Source organism: Lycium barbarum, chromosome 12 (genome assembly GCF_019175385.1).
Source record: "Lycium barbarum isolate Lr01 chromosome 12, ASM1917538v2, whole genome shotgun sequence".
Classification (NCBI taxonomy): domain Eukaryota; kingdom Viridiplantae; phylum Streptophyta; class Magnoliopsida; order Solanales; family Solanaceae; genus Lycium; species Lycium barbarum.
In genome coordinates this window covers 34,239,988-34,247,796 of record NC_083348.1, presented here as the reverse complement: position 1 = coordinate 34,247,796, position 7,809 = coordinate 34,239,988, and the positions used below count along the sequence as shown (strand labels likewise).

Below are 7,809 nucleotides of genomic sequence, written 5' to 3'. Positions count from 1 at the left end.
TGTGAGTTCTGGTTGAACTCTGTGACCTTTTTGGATCATATTATATTAGAAGAGGGTGTCAGGGTTGATACACAGAAGATTGAAGCTATGAAGAATTGGCCTAGACCCACGACACCAATGGAGGTTCGTAGTTTTCTGGGTTTGGCAGGTTATTATAGAAGATTAGTAAAGGGTTTTTCTTCCATTTCTGCACCACTAACAAAGCTGACTGAGAAATTAACTAAGTTCCAATGGACCGATGCTTGTAAGCGCAGTTTTCAGGAGTTGAAGAACAAGTTAACTTCGGCACCAGTTCTGACGCTTCCAGAAGGATCATAAGGCTATGTTATTTATTATGATGCTTCAGGCATTGGGTTAGGTTGTGTGTTAATGCAGCACAGTAAGATTATTGCTTATGTTTTGAGATAATTGAGGAAGCACGAGAAGAATTACCCAATACATCATTTAGAGTTAACTGCAGTAATTCATGCGCTGAAAATGTGGAGGCATTACTTATATAGTGTACATGTTGACATAGCTATAGATCATAAGAGTCTTCAATATATTTTCAAGCAAAGGGAGTTGAATTTGCATCAAAGGCGATGGCTAGAACTATTTAAAGATTATGATGTCAATATTCTTTAGCATCCTGGAAAGGAGTAGTAGTAGTCGATGCCCTTAGCCGCAGATCCATGGGTAGCCTATCTTATTTGCGGCCAGAGAAATGGGAATTCAAACATGAGCTCCATCAGTTGACTAGTCTAGGAGTTTGATTATTGGACTCGGGCGATACAGGAGTTAATATTCAGGACTCAACAACCTCATCATTGATAATTGAGGTCAAGGAGCGCCACTACAAGGATCCTATGTTGGTTAATTAGAGAGACACAGCCCCTTAGAAGAAGAAGTCACCATTTGAAATTTTTAGAAGTGGAGTTTTCAGATATCGAAGCAGATTGTGTGTTCCAGATGTTACAGGATTACATCGTCCGATTATGAGAGAGGCTCATTACTCCCTCTATTCCATTCATCCAGGGACGACGAAGATGTATCATGATATCAGGTAAGTTTATTGGGATGGAATGAAGAAATACATAGCGGAGTTTGTAGCTTCGTGTCCTAACTGTCAACAGGTGAAGGTTGAGCATCAAAAGCCCGGCGGATTATTACAGGCTATTGAGATTCTGACTTGGAAGTGGAAAGCAATTAATATGGACATTTCATTATAGGCTTACCTCGTTCTCAGCGCAAGTTTGATTCAATATGGGTGATAGTTGCTAGACTTACAAAATCAGCCCATTTTATGCCTGTATAATAATAGCTATCATTCCAGTATACATGATGTGTCGCGGATTTGTGGCACATTCGACGCCTTTTTACTATGAATTTTGGTTGTTTTAAAGTAAGTCTGGTTCTTGTTAATATGTTTTTGTTCTGTTTTAGGAAGACGATGGCCCAAAAGCAAAACAAAGAACAAAGGAAAAATTGGCCAGAAATGAATAATCGACATCCCGTCGATCAGTCGACGGACCGTTCTTCGAAGCGTCGATAAGCTCAATTTTCCAGTGATGGCCATAGTTGAAGATAACAAAGGACGGATCCATCGACGAAGCGTCGAACTGATCGATGTTTCTTCGTTTGTGTCGTCAATCAATATTTGTCAACAAGAAGAGAGAAAGATAGAATACTCAACGGAGCGTCGAACTGGTCGACGGCACCGTCGAATGGATCACATCGCTGAAGAAATAAAGGACAAAGGAATCGACGGATCGTCGAACGATCGACGGTCCGTCGATCTTGCTATCAGGGGCAATTTTGTCAGTCGCTGCTGTGCTGTTTTGGAGCCTATTTAAAGAACATTTTAGGTTATTTTTAGCAGCCAGATTGTATTGTGCACGTGAACAAAGTTCCATTGGTGGGTGAGCATTGATTACTCCACTTTTGGAGCTTAGTGAAGACATTAAGATACCATTTTCCATCATCTTTATCACACTTTGTAAGCTTTATGTCTCATTTATTGCTTACTACTTTTGAGACCATTATGTGTAAGTGGTTTCTTTATTCAAAGTTGTGGACCCAAATGATGGGTGTTATGTAATGGGTGTCTAACATTGTATATGTATATATAATGGGTTGTGATGTGTTTTATTATTTCTCATATTCATTGTTAGTTAGTGGTTGCAAACACTTGCTTATGCACAAACCCTATTTTGTTTGGAAAGATGAACTAGGGCGTGAGTTGAAATAATATAACAAGGACTCGGGGCGCTAACCCTCATTTTATGAACTCACTTAGGGATAAGATGAGTTCTACTTGGCATATATAATCGATCTTACTTGCAACTTTTCTACATTTGGGAAAATCATGAAAAGAAATACTTTCTGACTATTGAAAAATATCAGGAAGTGCATTAGAGATTAAGTGCATACAAAACCCCGACCTATTAGAAATATATCATATTGATACCCATAGCATAACATCTAATCACAGCGGGGACACAACTTTGGTTCTTTCAATCCAAACAAATTCCAAATACTTCAAAATAGCAAATATAAACCAAACCTCTCTTCTATACTATTCGGAATAAAATTAAAGTTTCTAGAGATTAGTTACATATATAATTAGTATCTTTTTCTCTCCATATTCCCTGTGAGATTCTACCCCAACCTTGTTTGGGTTACTGTATTTGACAACGTCAGCTTTACGCCAATAATAGGTGTAATTTGAGCGTATCAAATTTTGGCGCCGTTGCCACGGAATACGGTTTTGAAATTACTGATTGTTGTGTACTTTTCTTTAAAAGGTCCTGAGCCTTACCTATATGGCTATATAGCGTCAGCATTGTTTGAAAGTCACTATTCCATCACACCTTGTTTGCTATTTTGGTGAACCAGGTGAACATGGCAGGAAGACATAATCGAAATCAAGGAAACCAAGGTGGGCTCCAAGTGAACCCACCTGCACCAGAAGAGGATTAAGATGAGAATATATTTGCGGAATTCATCAATGAAGCTGAATATGCTTCTGCTGTGGTCCCTCCTAGAACTAAAAATGCTACTTTCAAAATTGATAGTTCTATCTATCAGCTGCTGAAACTTGAAGGTTATTTTTGAAATTCTTCGAGGACTGTCCACTCCGACATTTGAAGAACTTCTTGCACGTGTGTGCTCAACAACCCCAAGGTGTTGTTTCTGCTGATGCACTTCGGTTACGAGTCTTTAAATATTCCTTGGCTAGCCAAGCAAGAGAATGGTATGAAAAGATTCCCACCAATTCTATTCACACCTGGAGCGAGTTAGCCAATACATTTTTGAAGAAGTGGTTTCCACCGAGCAAAAAGGCTGAACTTCGAGATAAGATCTTCGAGTTCAAACAGCTTTCGGGGGAACAATTATATTCGGCATGGGAGCATTTCAAGTACAATCTAGCTCAATCTCCAACTCATGGGTTTTCGGATGCTATTCTCACCGAGAAGTTCTACAAGGGGTTAGATACAATGGATCAGATTGCTGTCAATACTACTGCTGGGTGATGCTTTATGGACAAGTCATTTGGTAAAATCACATGGTTGCTCGATAAGCTCACCACCCACAATCAAGCTTGGCACTCAAATGATAGTGAAATCTTGTCATATGGCAGTCCCTCTGTTGCCACAGTGGCCAAAGAAAATCATGTGCGAGATCATGTTTTTGCTCAATTGCAAACCACCGTGGATTTGCAGTCAAAAAGGCTTGCAGAGTAAGAATCTAAGACTGTGAATGTTGTGGAAGAAATGCCATCTCATGCTCCCGGAATGTATCAAGTCTCGGAGGAAACTTATCTAGAGGGGCAGCCACAATGTGAGGACGCTAATTATATCAATAACTCTTAAGGGGGTTATCAAAAGTAATGGAGACCACAACAACAAAGCAATCAATATGGCCGAAACGAATATGGTGGTTCGGACATGAGGGATTACAACAACAACAATTATGGTAATCGGAATTCCAATGCCTATGTTCCACCAAAGGGCCGTTCTTCTAACTCTCAAAATTGGCGAGAGGGTCTGTCCAATCATCAAGGGACCTCTCGAATGGAATCTATGCTTGAAAAGATCTTGGACAACAAAAATAAGAGTGACAAGAATATGGAAAATTTGATCGAAGTAGTAGGCTCTCACATGGCTTCGATTAAAAAACTTGAGTCACAAGTGCGAGATATTTCTTGTGAGCAACATCCACCACAAAGAGGGGGCCTTTCTAGTGACACAAGTCTGAACCCAAGGGGTAGTGGAGGTGATCAAATTGACTCATGCAAAGCTATTTCTACTAGAAGTGGGAAGATCCTTAATGCGGTGAATGAGAGGGTGGTTGAACCTATCATTGTCGAGCTGATTGTTGATGAGTTTATTGAGAAAGAAATTGAAGAAGAACTGAAGGCACCAATTGAAGTGCCAATTATTATTGAGAAAGAGATAAAGGCACACCCTATTGTTCTCGAGGATGATGAGGTACCAAGTGTTGAAAAAGCTACCAAGGGTAGCGCTCAAAAGAGCAAGGTAACGGGGGCAATTAAACCCTTGACTCAAACATATAAATCTCCTCCCCCGTTCCCACAAAGATTGATGAAAAGAACGGAGGATACCAAGTGCCAACGCTTCTACGGCCAATTGAAAAGGTTGTCAATGAATATCCCATTTCTTGATGCATTCCAAGAAATGCCGGGATTGGCTAAATACTTGAAGGACTTGTTGACGAAGAAAAGACCAATCAAGCATGATACGGTGAGAGTCACCCACCGTGTGAGCGCTATTCTTTCATCATCAAAGGTTGAGAAGAAGGGAGATCCCAGGTCTTTCACTATCCCTTGCACCATCGGTCACCATGATTTTGCTCGTGCTTTATGTGATAACGGGGCTAGTATTAATTTGATGCCACTTGCCATCTATAAACAATCCAGTTTGGGAACACCTAGACCAACGAGCATGCATCTCCAAATGGCTGATAAAACCATCAAAAGACCGGTAGGGGTTGTTGATGATGTCCTTGTTAGAGTGGGGGGATTCTTATTTCCTGCGGATTTTATCATCCTTGATTGTGTTGTTGACAAAGAAGTCCCGATTATCTTGGGAAAGCCATTTCTTGCCACCGGGAGAGCTCTAATGGACTCATAAAAGAATGAAATAAAATTCCGGGTCAATAATGAAGAGGTAACTTTCCAAGCTAGCAAGGGGCTAAAATTGCCTAGTGCTTATGAGAGCATTTCGGTCATTGATTCTTTCAATGTGGTAGACAAAGCGGTGGAGCATAAGTTAGAGGAGGAGCACTTTGACGAAACACTTTCAACTATTTTGGTGAATTTTGAGGTGGATGATATGGAGGGGTATATTGAAACGGTTAATTCTCTTATTGGCCGGGGTTCGTATTCTTATGAGCCAAAGAAATTATCTCTTGATCTTGATAAAAGAACCACTCCTCTGGCTAAGCCTTCGATTATTGAGCCTCTAAAACTTGAGCTCAAGCTACTTCCCTCTAATTTGAAGTATGCCTTTCTTGGCCTAGATAATACTTTACCGGTTATTCTCTCATCTTTGTTAAATGAGTTAAATGAGGAACAAACCGAAAAGGTGCTTGAAGTGTTACGGGCTTATCGAAGATCTATTGGGTGGACTATTGTAGATATTAGGGGGATTCCCTCCGGTATTTGTGAAAATAGAATCGAACTTGAGGAGGATAGTTCACCAAGTGGAGAGAATCAAAGAAGGCTAAACCCTCCTATGAAAAAAGTGGTCAAGAAGGAGATAATCAAGTGGTTGGATGCGGGTGTTGTATACCCAATTGAAAATAGTCCATGGGTTAGTCCGGTGCAATGTGTGCCAAAAAGGGGGGGCATCACTGTTGTCCCTAATGCCAAAAATGAGTTGATTCCTACAAAAACGGTTACCGGATAGAGAGTGTGTATGGACTATCGAAAGCTCAACACCGCGACTTGTAAAGACCACTTCCCTTTGCCTTTTATTGATCAAATGCTTGATCGGCTAGCCGGAAGATCTCATTATTACTTTTTGGATGGCTATTCGGGGTACAACCAAATTAACATTGCATTATAGGACTAAGATAAAACCACTTTCACTTGTCCTTATGGCACTTTTGCTTTTAGCCGAATGCCTTTTGGCATATGCAATGCCCCGGCTACTTTCCAACGGTGTATGATGTCTATTTTCTCGGATATGGTGGAAGATTTCTTGGAAGTCTTCATGGATTACATTTCGGTTGTTGGTGACTCTTTTGACGAATGTCTTGCCAATTCGGTAAGGTATTGAAGCGGTGTGAAGAAACTAACCTTGTACTTAATTGGGAGAAATGTCATTTCATGGTGAAGGAAGGGATTGTCCTTCGCCATCGGATTTCCGAGAAGGGTATTGAGGTAGACCAAGAAAAAATTGATGTCATAGCCAAGCTTCCTCCACTTATCTCTATCAAACGAGTTCGTAGCTTCTAGGGACATGCCGGTTTCTACCAGCGATTCATCAAAGATTTCTCCAAGATCGCCAATCCGATGTGTAAGCTTCTTGAAAAAGAAGCTAAGTTTGCGTTTGATGAGAAGTGCCTTAAGGCATTTAACGATTTAAAGGAAATACTCACCTCTACTCCAATTATTGTATCTCCGGATTGGTCATTGCCATTTGACGCGAGCGGATTTGCTATTGGTGCGGTGCTTGGCCAAAGGCATAATAAAATCATGCATCTAATTTATTATGCTAGGAAGACCCTCAATGGCGCTCAAATGAATTATACTGTCACCGAGCAAGAACTTCGAGCCATTGTTTATGCGTTTGAGAAGTTCCGGGCCTATCTACTTGGATCCAAAGTGGTTGTTCACACGGATCATGCGGCCTTGAGATATTTGATGACAAAGAAAGATGCAAAGCCGCGGTTGATTCATTGGGTATTATTGTTGAAAGAGTTTGACTTTGAGGTCAAAGATCGCAAAAGGTGTGAAAACCAAGTTGCGGATCATCTATGTAGACTTGAGGAAGCTGGGAGACCGAGTGGAGATCTTGAATTAAATGATGTTTTCCCCGATGAGAGACTTTTGGTTGTATCTTGTGAGGTTTCCCCTTGGTATGCGGATATAGCCAACTTCTTGGTGACGGGTCTTATCCCCGACGACATCAAGGCTTGTCAAAAGAAGAAATTTTTGAGAGATAGTCGTCAATACTATTGGGATGAGCCCTATTTGTTCCGCACTTGTGCCGACAACATCATTCGGCAATGCGTGGCCGAATCCGAGGCCATGGAAATCTTGACAGCTTGCCATGACTCTCCAGTTGGGGGTCATCACAGTGGGAACCGCACAGCGGAAAAAGTGTTTGAATGTGGCTATTATTGGCCTAACCTTTATCATGATGCAAATTTGATGGTGAAATCTTGTGACCAATGTCAACTCCAAGGGTCAATTGGGAGGAAGCACGAAATGCCAATGAATTCTGTCATGGAGGTTGAGCTATTTGATGTGTGGGGCATCGACTTTATGGGCCCATTTGTGATTTCTCGTAGTATGCGATACATCCTTGTTGCGGTTGACTATGTGTCCAAGTTGGTCGAAGCTGTAGCATTTCCCAACAATGACGGCAAGAGTGTTACCAATTTTCTCAAAAGGAACATATTCACAAGGTTTGGCACTCCTACGGCAATCATTAGTGATGGTGGCACTCACTTTTGCAACAAGCAATTCGCTAATCTCATGGAGAAATATGGAGTGAAGCATAGGGTGGCAACTCCTTACCATCCCCAAACGAGTGGGCAAGTCGAAGTCTCCAATCGGGAGATAAAAAGCATCTTAGCCAA

The 7,809-nt window shown here is 41.1% G+C and overlaps 1 non-coding gene across 1 annotated transcript; it reads right to left on the bottom strand.

The window, feature by feature from the left end:
• Positions 1 to 3,323: 3,323 nt before the first annotated feature.
• Positions 3,324 to 3,430, bottom strand: LOC132625357 (small nucleolar RNA R71). The gene has a single exon (XR_009576793.1). It is a non-coding gene; the product is annotated as a small nucleolar RNA R71 (small nucleolar RNA).
• Between the last annotated feature and the right edge of the window lie 4,379 nt (positions 3,431 to 7,809).